This window comes from Aquarana catesbeiana, linkage group LG05 (genome assembly GCF_042186555.1).
Source record: "Aquarana catesbeiana isolate 2022-GZ linkage group LG05, ASM4218655v1, whole genome shotgun sequence".
Lineage (NCBI taxonomy): Eukaryota > Metazoa > Chordata > Amphibia > Anura > Ranidae > Aquarana > Aquarana catesbeiana.
This window is the reverse complement of record NC_133328.1, coordinates 572,376,830-572,390,699: the sequence shown is the minus strand read 5'-3', so window position 1 is coordinate 572,390,699 and position 13,870 is coordinate 572,376,830. Positions and strand designations below refer to the sequence as shown.

Below are 13,870 nucleotides of genomic sequence, written 5' to 3'. Positions count from 1 at the left end.
CTCTCTTACCCCCTCCTGTACCGCGTCCGCAGTCTCTGACCCGCTCCTGTACCGCGTCCGCAGTCTCTGACCCGCTCCTGTACCGCGTCCGCAGTCTCTGACCCGCTCCTGTACCGCGTCCGCAGTCTCTGACCCGCTCCTGTACCGCGTCCGCAGTCTCTGACCCGCTCCTGTACCGCGTCCGCAGTCTCTGACCCGCTCCTGTACCGCGTCCGCAGTCTCTGACCCGCTCCTGTACCGCGTCCGCAGTCTCTGACCCGCTCCTGTACCACGCCCGCAGTCTCTGACCCTCTCCTGTACCACGTCCGCAGTCTCTGACCCTCACCGTTACCACGTCCGCAGTCTCTGACCATCTCCTGTACCACGTCCGCAGTCTCTGACTGTCTCCTGTACCATGTCCACAGTCTCTGACCATCCCCTGTACTACGTCTGCAGTCTCTGAGCGTGATAATGACATTGTCAAAAAGGGTCAGAGCATGGGCGACCTTAAAACGATGCCCCCCCTCCCGAAAAAAGTTCTATGGACGCCCATGGATCTATGAGTAGGCTGGTTGCACTGAAATCGATCCATCAACCACCTTCAGTACAACCAGCCTGTCAGAATGTTTCTATTTGATCACTGTCGTTGACTATAACCACTAACAGTGACCATTGTGTTCTGCCGGCAGGGAAGGTACCCCGCCAGCAGAACACAATAGTGCAGTGGGAGGGATTCCCCCATCAACACGGACTGTTAATGGGGGAAAAGCAAGCAAATTTCTTTCTTTCCAACAGTGGAAGGAAAGAAAATTGCATAATCTATTGGCTACTTAAGAGGCACACGTGCCATGATTGTGGAGGAGGTGAAGGACCAGAACAAGGCAGAACAATTCTTGTCCCACTCCATCAAACACTGAAATATTAGCTTTAACTTTATATACTCTGTAAAATATAAACACTATTAGTTAGGAGGAAAGCACTTCGCTCAGTACATTATCAGACTTAATTTAATAATAGGGCAACATATTCAGTGATTGAGTGAAAAAAAAACCCAATAACCCGTGCAGGGATTTCAGCTTTGTAAAGTCAGATCAATGAATGATAAATCCTGATTGGATGCTGTGGGGTCACTGGGCTGCACATTGCTCTTTGCTGTATTGAATACACCCGCCTGTGTTTGGTATTTAGATGTGCTTATCCCTCTGATGAGAGCGCACGAGGTGAGCATTTGTTAAGTCTATGCTAATGATCCAGAAATCACAGTGTGACATCGGCTGTGCTTTGAATGCCATTGGAAAAGATCACTGGTACAAAAGTAAAAGAAAAGAATTCTACAGCTGCCCAACGGTGAGACAGAATAACCACGAGGTATACAAGACAACAGCATTGCAAGATGGCTACTAGATTTTCTCTCTTTTAATTTAGACAATGTTATTTTAAAGTTTAAAAAATTTTGATCAAATCTCTATCTGGAATGATTAAAGACCAACTCAGGGTGGGTTCTGCAAACGCCTTGTCCAGGCACATAATGAGCCCGAGTCATTACTACTCACCTTTTCCTTGCTCCCCAGAGATTGCACTCTTTTGCCTGCTCATTATCTTCTTGGGGACAGGTCACCTCGCCATCTCTGTAGTCCTGCTGTATCGGGGGGCCCTTGCGATAGAACCCCCACCGCTGGAATATGCGGCTCCAAATCCACACATGCAGGGACATGTATGCAGCAGAAAAAGGACCAGCCAGACGCAAACTAAAGAGAAGATGCTCCGGACCTGAATGTTTTGGGACTTTGGGTTTAGGCAAGTAAATACAGCTTTTAGAATTTTTTTTATTTGTAATCGGATAGAAAGGGATAGAAAGGGGTAGAAGGGAAGATGTTCTTGCAGCTCTAACTATTCTTACAGGCCATCTCCATAAGAACGTATAATACAAAGATGGAAAGACACGTTTTAGATTTCTCTCATTCAGTCCATGATTCTCCCATCCATGATAAATTGTACGGATAGGAAAATCTCCATTGCCAGCTATTGTATTCAAGCAGCTGCTGAGAAATTTCCAACTGGCTCAGTCAAAACTCTGAATTGACTTTTTTGATCTGGGTGGTGCCAACAGGCCCACCTATGGATCAAAATTTAAGCTGTGTATAGCTAACTTAAAGCTATCCCCACACTTCGGGGGTGGCAGTCTTCCTTCAGAATCATCATGCCCAATGCAGAGCTATGGACCCTGCTTTGGTTTTGATGACACCAGAACTCTAGGCCAATAGAGCGTGGGGGAGAAGAAGCTGCAGGGACCAGTCTAGCTTCAGGGAGGAGCAGAGGATTGGGTAAGAACATTTTCTAGTCTTGTTCCCCTAGAGCAGTGATGGCAAACCTTGGCACCCCATGATGCTCAACTACACGGCAGAGTGCATGAGCATCGTGGGAAATGTAGTTCCAAAACATCTGGGGTGCCAAGGTCTGCCATCACTGCTCTAGAGAGTATACCTAAACAAGCAAGTGTGGGTGCAGCCCCACTGCAAGGGATAACTTTTTAGCTGCCCAGAGTTGGGCTGTGGACGTCATATGACATCCTTCCCAGAATGCACCTCATGTGGGCCTGCCAGGCTGCACTCCAGGTGCACTCTGTCACCTGATGACTGATCAGTGCACCAGCCCCCTGCCAGTATCATGTGATCGGTGTGGCCAATCACAGCATACCACACGACAATTGTAAACAATGAATGGCTTTGATGTACAATTGTGCGAATAGCTGTGACTGGTCACAGTAATCACATGGTACAGACAGGGTCAATCACTGCTCATCTGTACCATGTGATTAGCTGTCTCCAATCACAGCTAATCACAACAATACACACTGAATAAATCTATTTTATGCAGTAGAAATGCTCGCTTGTAGCAGTAAAATTCACTGCTATAAACAATCATATTGTATAGAAATAAAAAAATCGTGATCACTTCCCCAGGGTAGTACAGTATTACTATGGCAACACTGCATTGCTCTGGACACAGTATGTAAAACATTTTTTATACATACTGTCACCAGCTAGTGTCCCTGCTCACCGCCACACCAATTATATGATGATGCTGTACTGCACTTTCCTGGCATTTTGGAGCCTCAAGAAATGACAGTCCGTCATTACTTCAGGATAGATCAATTTTTAGATATATACCATAGTCTATAGACTCTAATGCCCCGTACAAGAACATATTTGGGGGGCACACCATACAATGCATGGACTCTAATGCCCCGTACACACGAGCGGAAATTCCACCAGCAAAAGTCCGATGTGAGCTTTTGGTCTGAAAATGCGACCGTGTGTATGCTCCATCGGACTTTTGCTGGTAGAATTCCAGCCAGCAAAAGATTGAGAGCATGTTCTCAAGTTTTCGGTCGGAAAAAGTTCCGATCTGAAATTCCGATCGTCTGTACCAATTCCGACTTGCAAAATTCCTACACATGCTCGGAAACAATTCGACGCATGCTCAGAAGCACTGAACTTCATTTTCTCGGCTCCTCGTAGCGTTGTACGTCACCACGTTCTTGGTGACGTACAACGTGTGTACGCGGCATAACTTTCCTACAGACTAAATAATAAGCAATGATTTGGGTTATTTTCACCAAAGAAATGTAGCAGAATACATTTTAGCCTATATTTTTGAAGAAAGATTATTTATTTGCAAAATTTTATGACAAACAATGAAAAATGCTGGGGGGGGGGGTCAAACTTTTTAGCCTTTTTATTTAGTAAAAAATAAAAATCCCAGTGGTGACAAAATGTCATCTAAAAGAAAGTTCTATTTGTGTGAAAAAAAAATATATAAAATGTCATATGTTTACAGTGTTGCATGACCACTTGTCATTCTAATGTCCCGTACACACGATCGGATTTTCCGACAACAAATGTTGGATGTGAGCTTGTTGGCGGAAAGTCTGACCGTGTGTATGCTCCATCGGACATTTGTTGTTGGACTTTCCGATCGTGTGTACACAAGTCCGTCGCACAAAAGTCCACGCATGAACGGAAGCAGAAGCGGCCGGTCTTGTAAACTAGCGCTCGTAATGGAGAATTAACATTCGTGACGTGGCAAATTATGGAATCTCGAAATGCAGTGCACAATTCTCTTCTTCTTTATTGGGATAATAATGAAGCTGCTTTGCTGGTGATACTGATGGAGTTATTGCAAACAAATTTTCAAAGGCTTTTTTTTTTCAACTGATAATAATAATTAATAATAGCGCTAAATGAAAAACGCAAAAAGAAAAGCGCGAATCAACACTCACCAAACTTCTACTAACACGAAATTAGCAGAAGGAGCCCAAAGGGTGGTGCTAAAGAGCTGAAAAACCAGGTAGTATGTCTAGTACATCACTATGTTCATAATTGTTGGCCAACATTTGTGTGACTGTGTGTATGTAAGACAAGTTGGAGCCAACAACCTTCAAACAAAATTCCACGGTTTTGTTGTCGGAAAGTCCCATCGTGTGTACGAGGCATAAGTGTAACAGCGCTGAAATTTGGCCTGGGAAGGAAGGGGGTAAAAGTGTCCTGCATTGAGGAGATTAAAGTGACACTAAACTATGTCTTTATTCTCCAAAAAATAACCCATACACATTTATTACTTAAAGTTGAATAAACCTTCTCAGTCAGCATGAACTATTTTTAATCCTTATCATGCTAGCCTAATAAATAGATAGGAAGCAATATTTTCTTGCTTTAACTTTGTTTTTTCCCTCAGTTGCTTCCTGGTTTCTGGGCTAGGCCAAAACTATGTCATGCATCACAGCCTCCTGCCTGCATGCCTGAGCCTGGGGCAGGTGAATTCCAGAAAGTAAATGCTACATGAATCCTCGGCACTTACTCAAGATGTCTGTGGCTAGAAATGCAAGGGGGTGTTTTCCAAAGTTACTTCTTAAAATAAAGCATGGAGACATGGGTGGATGGGTGAGTTTGGTTTGAATAAACTAACTGAAATAAACAGCGTGATGCTTACATACAGTTAAAGCGGAGGTCCACTCATTTAACAACATTGTAATGTGCAACGCCAGTGAAATAAGGTTTGGAAACAAATATGTTGGAATTTCTGCAGAAAGTACCTTTTTTTGTGTTTTTTTTTTTATTAAGTTGTTTTCCTTGCGACTTCTGGTTGTGGGCGCCTGGGCAATTACGCCTGGCCCTTTGACTTCTGGGATATCTATGTCATCAATCCCAGGAGTCTTCGGGCAACATCATGAGATTTCCTGACCGCAAGTGATGCAATTGGCGCCATTTAAAAAAAAATGCTATAGTAACCCGTAATTAACAAACTGCACCGCGCAGTGACATTACTAGTACTAACAATCACGACGGAGCTTTAAAAAAATAAATAATTAGGAGGACTTGAGCTCCAGTTTAAGTCCCTCTTTTATGGCCCTGAAATCTATTTTATGCATATAATGTATGTTATATATGGGGCTAACGTGCCATAGAGAATAATCACTGTACCAAATATTTGAGCCAAAAGACGGGCCATGGTCAGACCTGGCATAGGTCCAATCACTACAGCGCCCGAGGATTTAAACCCCAACTCCAGGTTTACTTTAGTTTTAAATAGTTTCTTTGGACCAGATGGCATAAACAAACGATTTCCTTTACTAACCAATGCAGCTGCTGTCAGCAGTGTATAAACTGTATGTAGCCTCAGTATACAGCTCTGTGTCTGGCGGTGGTACAGGGACTTCTTGTCTTGTTCCTGTAGAGAATCAAGTCAGCTCAACCGCATTTTTTTTTCCGACAGCAGACAGGAATGCTGATGCTACATACAGTTCATGCAATGCTGACAGCGGGCGCATCTATTAATAAAGGAAATACCGTATTTATCGGCGTATAACACGCACCGGCGTATAACACGCACCCCAAGTTTAGGAGGGAAGTTTAAGGGAAAAAAAAAAAAAACTTACATTTAAATGCCCATCATTGCAGCCTTGCCCCAGTGCAGCCTTGTCAGTGCAGCCTTGTCAGTGCAGCCTTCCCCAGTGTCCATTGCAGCCTTATCCCAGTGCAGCCTTGCCCCAGTGCAGCCTTGCAGCTCGCAGTTTGAAAATGGCGCCCCTCCCCTGCGATCCTGTGATCCCCTGTGATCCTGAGCTTCAAAATCGCCGACCGCGATTTGAAAATGGCGCCGCCGGCGCCAAAATACACAGAGCCGGTTTTCGGCTCTTCTCGGCGGCTCTCATTCCCTTTCAGCTCCGCTCGTAGTCCCGCCCGGGACTCAGGATCGGGAAGCTCAGGATCGCAGGGGATCGGCGTATAATCGGCGTATAACACGCACCGGCGATTTTCCCCTGATTTTAAGGGGAATAAAGTGCGTGTTATACGCCGATAAATACTGTAGTTCACTTGGGCCTCTAGATATCATAGCACCACACTGCAACCTAATGCATTGCAAGCAGGTCTGGAGTGGTTGTGACGCAGCCCCATGCACCCGATAAGGTTGCATTCGGTGATACAAAAAAAACATCCCAAGCTTTGAACATCTTACAGAGCACTGTTCAATCCATCATCCAAAAATGGAAAGAGTATGGTACAACTGCAAACTAGAGCTGCACGATTCTGGCTAAAATGAGAATCACAATTTTTTTACTTAGAATAAAGACCACGATTCTCACGGCGTAACATCTTTCACATGATACAAAAAAATTGGGCTAACTTTACGGTTTAGTTTTTTTTTTTTTTTCATTAAAGTGTATTTTTTTCAAAAATATTGCGTTTGAAAGAACAACCGCCATTTTATTTTCTAGGGTCTCTGCAATAAAATATTATATTATATATATTATATTATATATAGTGCAAGGATCAAAAAACTCACGGTTCGGATTGTTCCTCGGATCAGGAGTCACGGTTCGGATCATTTTCGAATCAACAAAAAAAAAAAATCTCCCCCACTGTAATATCCACGTCATCTCCCCCACTGTAATATACGCAATCTCCCCCACTGTAATAAAATATTAGCAGGGTATTGCAGGGTATTAGCAGGGTATGGCAGAGTATTGGCACTGCTGCCATCTGATCTCTCCCCTCCACTGTACAGATCAGTACACAGAGGGGAGAGAGGAACCAGCCTCATGACATGATGCCAGTTTGTTTACAAGTGATCGCTCCGTCATTTGACAGAGTGATCACGTGGTAAACGGCCGCCAGATGTACCAAGATGGCCGCCGCTCCGGAGCTAGGCCGAAGCCGCGGTTTTTCCTAAGGCCGAGGTGGCGGCGCGCTCCGCGGAGCGCATGTGTGCCGATCCGACCAGGCTGAACCGTTCAGATCATATATATATATATATATATATATATATATATATATATATATATATATATATATATATATATATATATATATATATATATATACACACACACACACATACATACACACACAGTTAATTCTCTAGCAAAATAACACAGATTTTAACTTGTAAGCAACAAGTGTCAGCGTGTCAGAAAAAGGTTTAGTCTTTAAGTGGTTAAAATGACCTCATCTACAGACAGAAGTTCATTCCTTTGATCTGATTCTAAAAGAATGAAATGTTATAATGTTTCTCTTTATCTCACCTGAGTGATGTTGTGATAAATACTTGGTAGACTTCCTGTTTTTCGGGGGGGGGGTTGACAGCGTCGGCTTGAGCAGAGAACTCTCTGCTTTGAAATCGAGGAAATGCTGTGTTAAGATTGTGAGGGGGGTTGGATCGCAATCTCGATTCTTCAACGATTAATCATGCAGCTCTACTGCAAACCTACCAAGACATTGCTGTCCACCTAAACTGACAGGCCCGACAAGGAGAGCATTATTCATAAAAGCAGACAAGAGGCCCATGATAAATCTGAAGGAGCTGCAGAGATCCACAGCTCAGGTGGGAGAATCTGTCCACAGGACAACTATTAGTCGTGGACTCCACAAAACTGGCCTTTATGGAAGAATGGCAAGAAGAAAGACATAAGAAGTCCTGTTTGCTGTTTGCGAGAAGCCATGTGGGGGACACAGCAAACATGTGGAAGAAGGTGCTCTGGTCAGATGAGACCAAAATTGAACTTTTTGGCCTAAAAGCAAAATGCTATGTGTGGCGGAAAACTAACACTGCACATCACCCTGAACACACCATCCCCACTGTGAAACATGGTGGTGGCAGCATCATGTTGTGGGGATGCTTTTCTTCAGCTGGGACAGGGAAACTAGTCAGAGTTGTTGGGAAGATGGATGGAGCCAAATACAAGGCAATCTTAGAAGAAATCTTAGAAGAAAACCATTTATCATTTTCCTTCCACTTCACAATTATGTGCCACTTTGTGTTGGTCTATCACAGGGATATGCAATTAGTGGACCTTCAGCTGTTGCAGAACTACAAGTCCCATGAGGCATAGCAAGACTCTGACAGCCACAAGCATGACACCCAGAGGCAGAGCATGATGGGACTTGTAGTTTTGCAACAGCTGGAGGTCCGCTAATTGCATATCCCTGCATAAAGTCCCAGTATAATACATTTACGTTTTTGGTTGTAACATGACAAAATGTGGAAAATTTCAAGGGGTATGAATACTTTTTAAGGCACTGTATGTGTGTATTTTGTAGGCATTTGCAGTGCATTCACATGTATTCCAGTGTGTTTACACCTCTAAGACAGTAACATGCTGTACTATTTAACCGCTTGCCGACTGTACACTGTATATATATACGGCAGCAAGGCGGCTCTCCTGCACAGGATCACGTACCTAGTATGTGATCCTGCACTTCCAGCTCTGTAGCGTGGGCGATGTCCGCCGGCACCCGCCGGTGCTTTAGTACACAGGCAGAACAGTGGTCTGCCTGTGTAAATAGGGAAGATTGCCGTTCTGTCAGTACAGAAGGAATGGATCCTGTGTCTCTGCTAAGCAGGAACACCGATCCATGCCTTCCACTACTACAGGGACCTCCCCCACAGTAGTAAAGCACTGGTCAGGCACCTTTAATCGCCCCTAATGTTAGCCCCTTCCCAGCCAGTGTCATTAGTACAGTGAGTGGATATTTTTTTAGCGCTGATCACTGTATTAGTATCACTGGTCCCCAAAAAGTGTCAAAAGTGTCAGTTAGTGTCCCAACTGTCTGCTGATCACCACCATTACTAGTAAAAAAAAAAAGAATAAATAAAAATATCACCTAGATTGTAGACGATATAACTTTTGCGCAAACCAATCAATATATGCTTATTGGGAATTTTTTTTACCAAAAATATGTAGCAGAATACATATTGGCCTCAATTGATGAAGAAATCATTTTTTATTGGATATGTTTTATAGCAGAAAGTTCAAAAAAAAAAAAAAAAAAAAAAGGTTGTTTTTTTTTCAAAATTGTCAGTCTTTTTTGTTTATAGCGCAAAAAATAAAACCGCAGAGGTGATCAAATACCACCAAAAGAAAGCTCTATTTGTTGGGAAAAAAAGTCTTACATTTTATTTGGGTACAGCGTCACATGACCGCACAATTGTCACACGCAGTGCAATATCACAAAAAAAAAGCCTGGTCATGAAGAGCATGTAACACATATGCACAAAACGGTGGGCTTTAACACCCACCGGCTGCACATATGCCTTACTGGGCAGCAGAGTTTTCTGTGCTCAGAGCGCGCTCACTGCATGCTACCAGCACAGACAGCACTCGTTCCAGACTAGCGAACGGTAGCTGGCGGGACTGGCTCCCGATCACGTGACCACTGTAACAGCCAATCGATTGTCAATCCCGGGCACTCAGAACTTTTTAAAAGGGAAGCCAGGGAGGGTGGGAAGGAGATAAATGGCTGTGAAAGCACCACAACTAAACTCATTGAAATACATTTATTTTTCTTGCATACGTATTGCGTTTAACCCCTTCCCGCCTATATAGCCGAATGACGGCTACAGCGTAGGCTTACTTTACACGGAGGGCGTCTATTGACATCGTCCCATGATCTCGCTTCCCGCGTGCCCCCTGTGGCACGTTCTGTGATCGCCGAGTCCTTCGGACTCAGTTGATCACAGAGCGGAGTAAAGGGTTCAATGATAGCTGATCACAGATATCAACACAAGCCAGTTATCAGCTTTTTTTTCCTCACGCTGAGAGCGTGAGAAGAGGAGAAGGAGAGAGACGATAACCGGCTTTTGTTAAAGGGACATCAACACTGATAATTAGGTCACAGTAGTGCTGCCAATCAGTGCCCATTAGTGCCTCCTCATCAGTGCAGCCCATCAATGCCCAACGGTGCAGCCCATCAGTGCCCAACGGTGCAGCCCATCAGTGCCCAACGGTGCAGCCCATCAGGGCCCAATGGTGCTGCCCATCAGTGCACACACCAGTGAAGGAGAAAAATTACCTATTTGCAAAATGTTTTAACAAACCATGAAATTTAGTTATTTTTTCCTATCCAATTTTTCGGTCTTTTATCATTTGTTTACAAAAAATAAAAAACCCAGTGGTGGATAAACCTTTGCGTACTGTTTTTCGTTATATTAGGGAAGGAGTGCTTGATGGGGATTCACCGTCCTTGCTTTTTGATTTTCAGTGTTCTGTCGCTTGGCAGTTGTTATGGTGATAGGTAAACAATCATCGCCATAGGCTAAGCGGATCAGCTGATTTTATCTATAACAATGGGTGATGCACACCTTGTCGCTATTGCTGATGAAGTCCTGCCTACTTTATGGGACGTAACGCGTACGGATATCACATGACTCATTTGTGACGTCACCCACGTCTCTTCATGCTGATCCCCGCAGACACGCTGTGTTATATATTGCCATCATCCTTAGCACTGGGGTACAGTGCAAGCCTTGTGAGTTTTATCATTTTACAATAAATATTTGTTTGACATTTTATTCAGAGAGCACTATTCTATTTCATGTATCTGTAATTCGGAGTTGAAGAGGACACTCTTACTGCCATTCCACTGCATTTGCTGTTTGTGCTTACCGACCCATTCAATTTATGGGAATGCTGTCTGAGACCTGACTGGTGAACTCAGGGGTCCAATACATGAGGTGAGGGGCCATTCCTTATGCTGGTGGAGGGTGTCACAGGAGTCACCATTTATGTTTAACTCTTCACGCTCATCACCGGATATTCGCTAGTGCTCTTGGAATTTTGTTCTTATAGGATTTTTTGAGGACTTTCTTAATTTTCCTTATTTGTTATTATGAATATACGAGTTAGTTTTTATCTTTGAGCGCTATACTGCCTTTTATATATATTTTGTATTTGGGGTTTGATATTTTGACCCCCAGTATTTCAGCCGCTAGCTATAGGGATTATTGTTGCGCTGGTTGATTTTTTCTGTTTATAGGTGGATAAATACCACCAAAGGAAAGCTCTATTTGTGTGAAAAAAAAAAAATGCTAAAAATGTAATATGGGTACAGCGTTGCATGACCGCGCAATTGTCATTCAAAGTGCGACAGCGCTGAAAGCTGAAACTTGGCCTGGGTAAGAAGGAGGTGAAAGTTCCCTGTTGGCAAGTGGATAAAATGTGTTCACTGCATCTGGAGTGAATGAGCCCCTATGAGTTGTAGCAGCTAGAACAGCAATGGCTCTGTACATGACTAATAAAGGCTGCTCACTGTCATAGTGAATGAGTCCGTACTGAACATGTCTTATATCCAGCAGATACCAGCTTCCACAATAACAGCAGAATGACAGCCTCGACTTATATAAATTATACCAGAAGAACGTCAATGAATATTAAACTGCAACTTACCAAGACTGAAAGCAGCACGCAGCATTTACAAGAGCACGCAGAACTCCTCACACACTTGTCTCCGGAGCCGGAAGCGCGCGGCTCCATTTATCACAAGCAGATGTTAGTCTTCAGAAAAATGTCCGCCCGGCCGTCCGAACAGAACAAAGAGAGGAGACATTTCACCTACTGAAACCAGAAACATTTCCCTAGTCACTGAGAACACATTGCAAGGAAAGACTTCACTTATTTCCTCATAGAGAGGGGAAGTGAACGGTGGGGTGTTCCTAAACAGATAAACATATAAAAAGATAAAATAAAGGCGAGAACAATAGTCATTGAAACACAAAACTCAAAATACAAACTTCAATAAATAAGAGATTGTCTGTGTTAGAAAATGGAGTATTCTGAAAAGTCATATTTGATGACTTAATCATGAATCCCCCCCTGAAACTTGTTGGTATATTCCAGTGTCCAACTATTCAGATTTGTGCATATTGGTAATCTTTGCATCTGTATTGATTGAAATGCAGCCAGAGAGCGACAAGAAAAAAAATATTAAAAAAAGTAAATTAATCACTTCAAAGTTATCATGCTATAAAATTGCACAAACACCCGCCAAAGGGCAACAAACGACGCAAATTTTACTATTCATAGGTGCCGCTTTAAAAGCCTTTACAGGATACCACTTTAGATATACAGAGGAGGCCACTACCCATGATCTGACGTTCGCGGTGATACCTCCCATGTGTGGGACGATCGCGGTTTGCATGCGTTCAGGACCGGCGCACGCACTCGCCTTTGCGCGCTAGCACAGGGGCACTTTAATTGTTTATTTTATTATTATTATTATTAGTTTATATATTTTTTTATTTCTACACTGTGGCTTTAAACGTATTTTTTTTTATCTCTCTTATTGCTGTCACAAGGAATGTAAACATCCCTTGTGACAGCAATAGGCATGTGACAGGTATTCTTATGGAGGGATCTGGGGTCTATAAGACCCCAGATCCCTCCTTTCCACTTGAAAGCGTTCAAAACGCCAAGATCAGCGTTTTTGAATACTTTTGATTTTTTGAAACTGGCGCCTTTAGGACTCCAGGAAACTGGAAGTGATGTCATAACATTGGTTCCGGGTTACTACATCCGAGACCTGATCAAAGGAGATCCCGGCTTTCTTCGGGTCTCCTGCCAGCCAGCGGACGTGCTGGCTGGTCACTTGGGACTCCCGGTGGTACGGGAGACCCTGGGTGGGTGGCGGGAGAGGGGAAGATGTCCCCTCCTGCTGTTTGTAATAACAACCAAGCAGCAGCTTAGCAGCATTTGTTATTACAAGAGAGCCAACCATCGGCTTTAAACAACTGTACTGCTACAGCTACAGGCATCAGACAAACCACTTGAAGTCAAATGACGTACAGGTACATGATTTATCGGCAATTTGTCAGATGGGAGCCTGATTTTACACACTTCAGTTTTAGTCAATAAACCCCCAAGTGTCGAAGTCAACACTCATGCACAGACATGTTCCTTGGCTGTCACCAACGGGAAACTCACCCTTAGCAATGACAAGCAATTGCTGCTGGAGCACATGTATGTAGAAGAAGCAGCATTACAATTCAAAGAAGGGTGAAAACAGTATTTTCCAAAAAATAAGCTTTAACAAACTCAATGTCATCCTATTCCAGGATCTGCATTGACACTAAACTTGACCTCAAGTCTTTAACCAAATGTAGTAGTACCCTCATGAGGGCTGCTGAGTGTTGTAGTCCACCTGTCACCCTGCCCAGCCAGGCACATAATTTCCAGTCACACTTTAGATAGAAAACAGTCCATGCACTTTGTTTATTTTTTTTTTTTATTGAGGGGAATTAACTTGGATGGGATAAGGGAATATGGGATGCCCACTGAATTGCAGAATATTTACATGGGACCAACTATATACACTCCTTGTATACACACACCAGTCTTCACTCCAGCACAACACTTGCTTGTAGACTATTCCTCCTTAATTCCTCCAGCACATTACTTGCATTTCCAGGACCAACTAGCACAGGTTTAGGCCGGATATTGGCTCAGCCGGGCCTTGAAAGTTCCCTTTGCGGGTAGAGACTTAGGATCCCTATGGTGTAGCAAAAATATGACGATCATTGGTGCTAGTTGTCCTACACGTGTTACTGCTCCAAGTAC

At 43.5% G+C, this 13,870-nt stretch overlaps 1 protein-coding gene across 2 annotated transcripts in view; it reads right to left on the bottom strand.

Moving 5' to 3' along the window:
* The window catches only part of CPQ (carboxypeptidase Q), a 713,444-nt gene extending 701,604 nt beyond the window's left edge, over nucleotides 1-11,840 (bottom strand). Inside the window, exon 1 of one of the 2 annotated variants that reach the window (XM_073632010.1) lies at nucleotides 11,705-11,840. The gene's annotated coding sequence lies outside the window, so the exon portion shown is untranslated. The remainder of the gene's footprint in view (nucleotides 1-11,704) is intronic. The other variant, XM_073632012.1, reaches the window with a different exon arrangement.
* Between the last annotated feature and the right edge of the window lie 2,030 nt (nucleotides 11,841-13,870).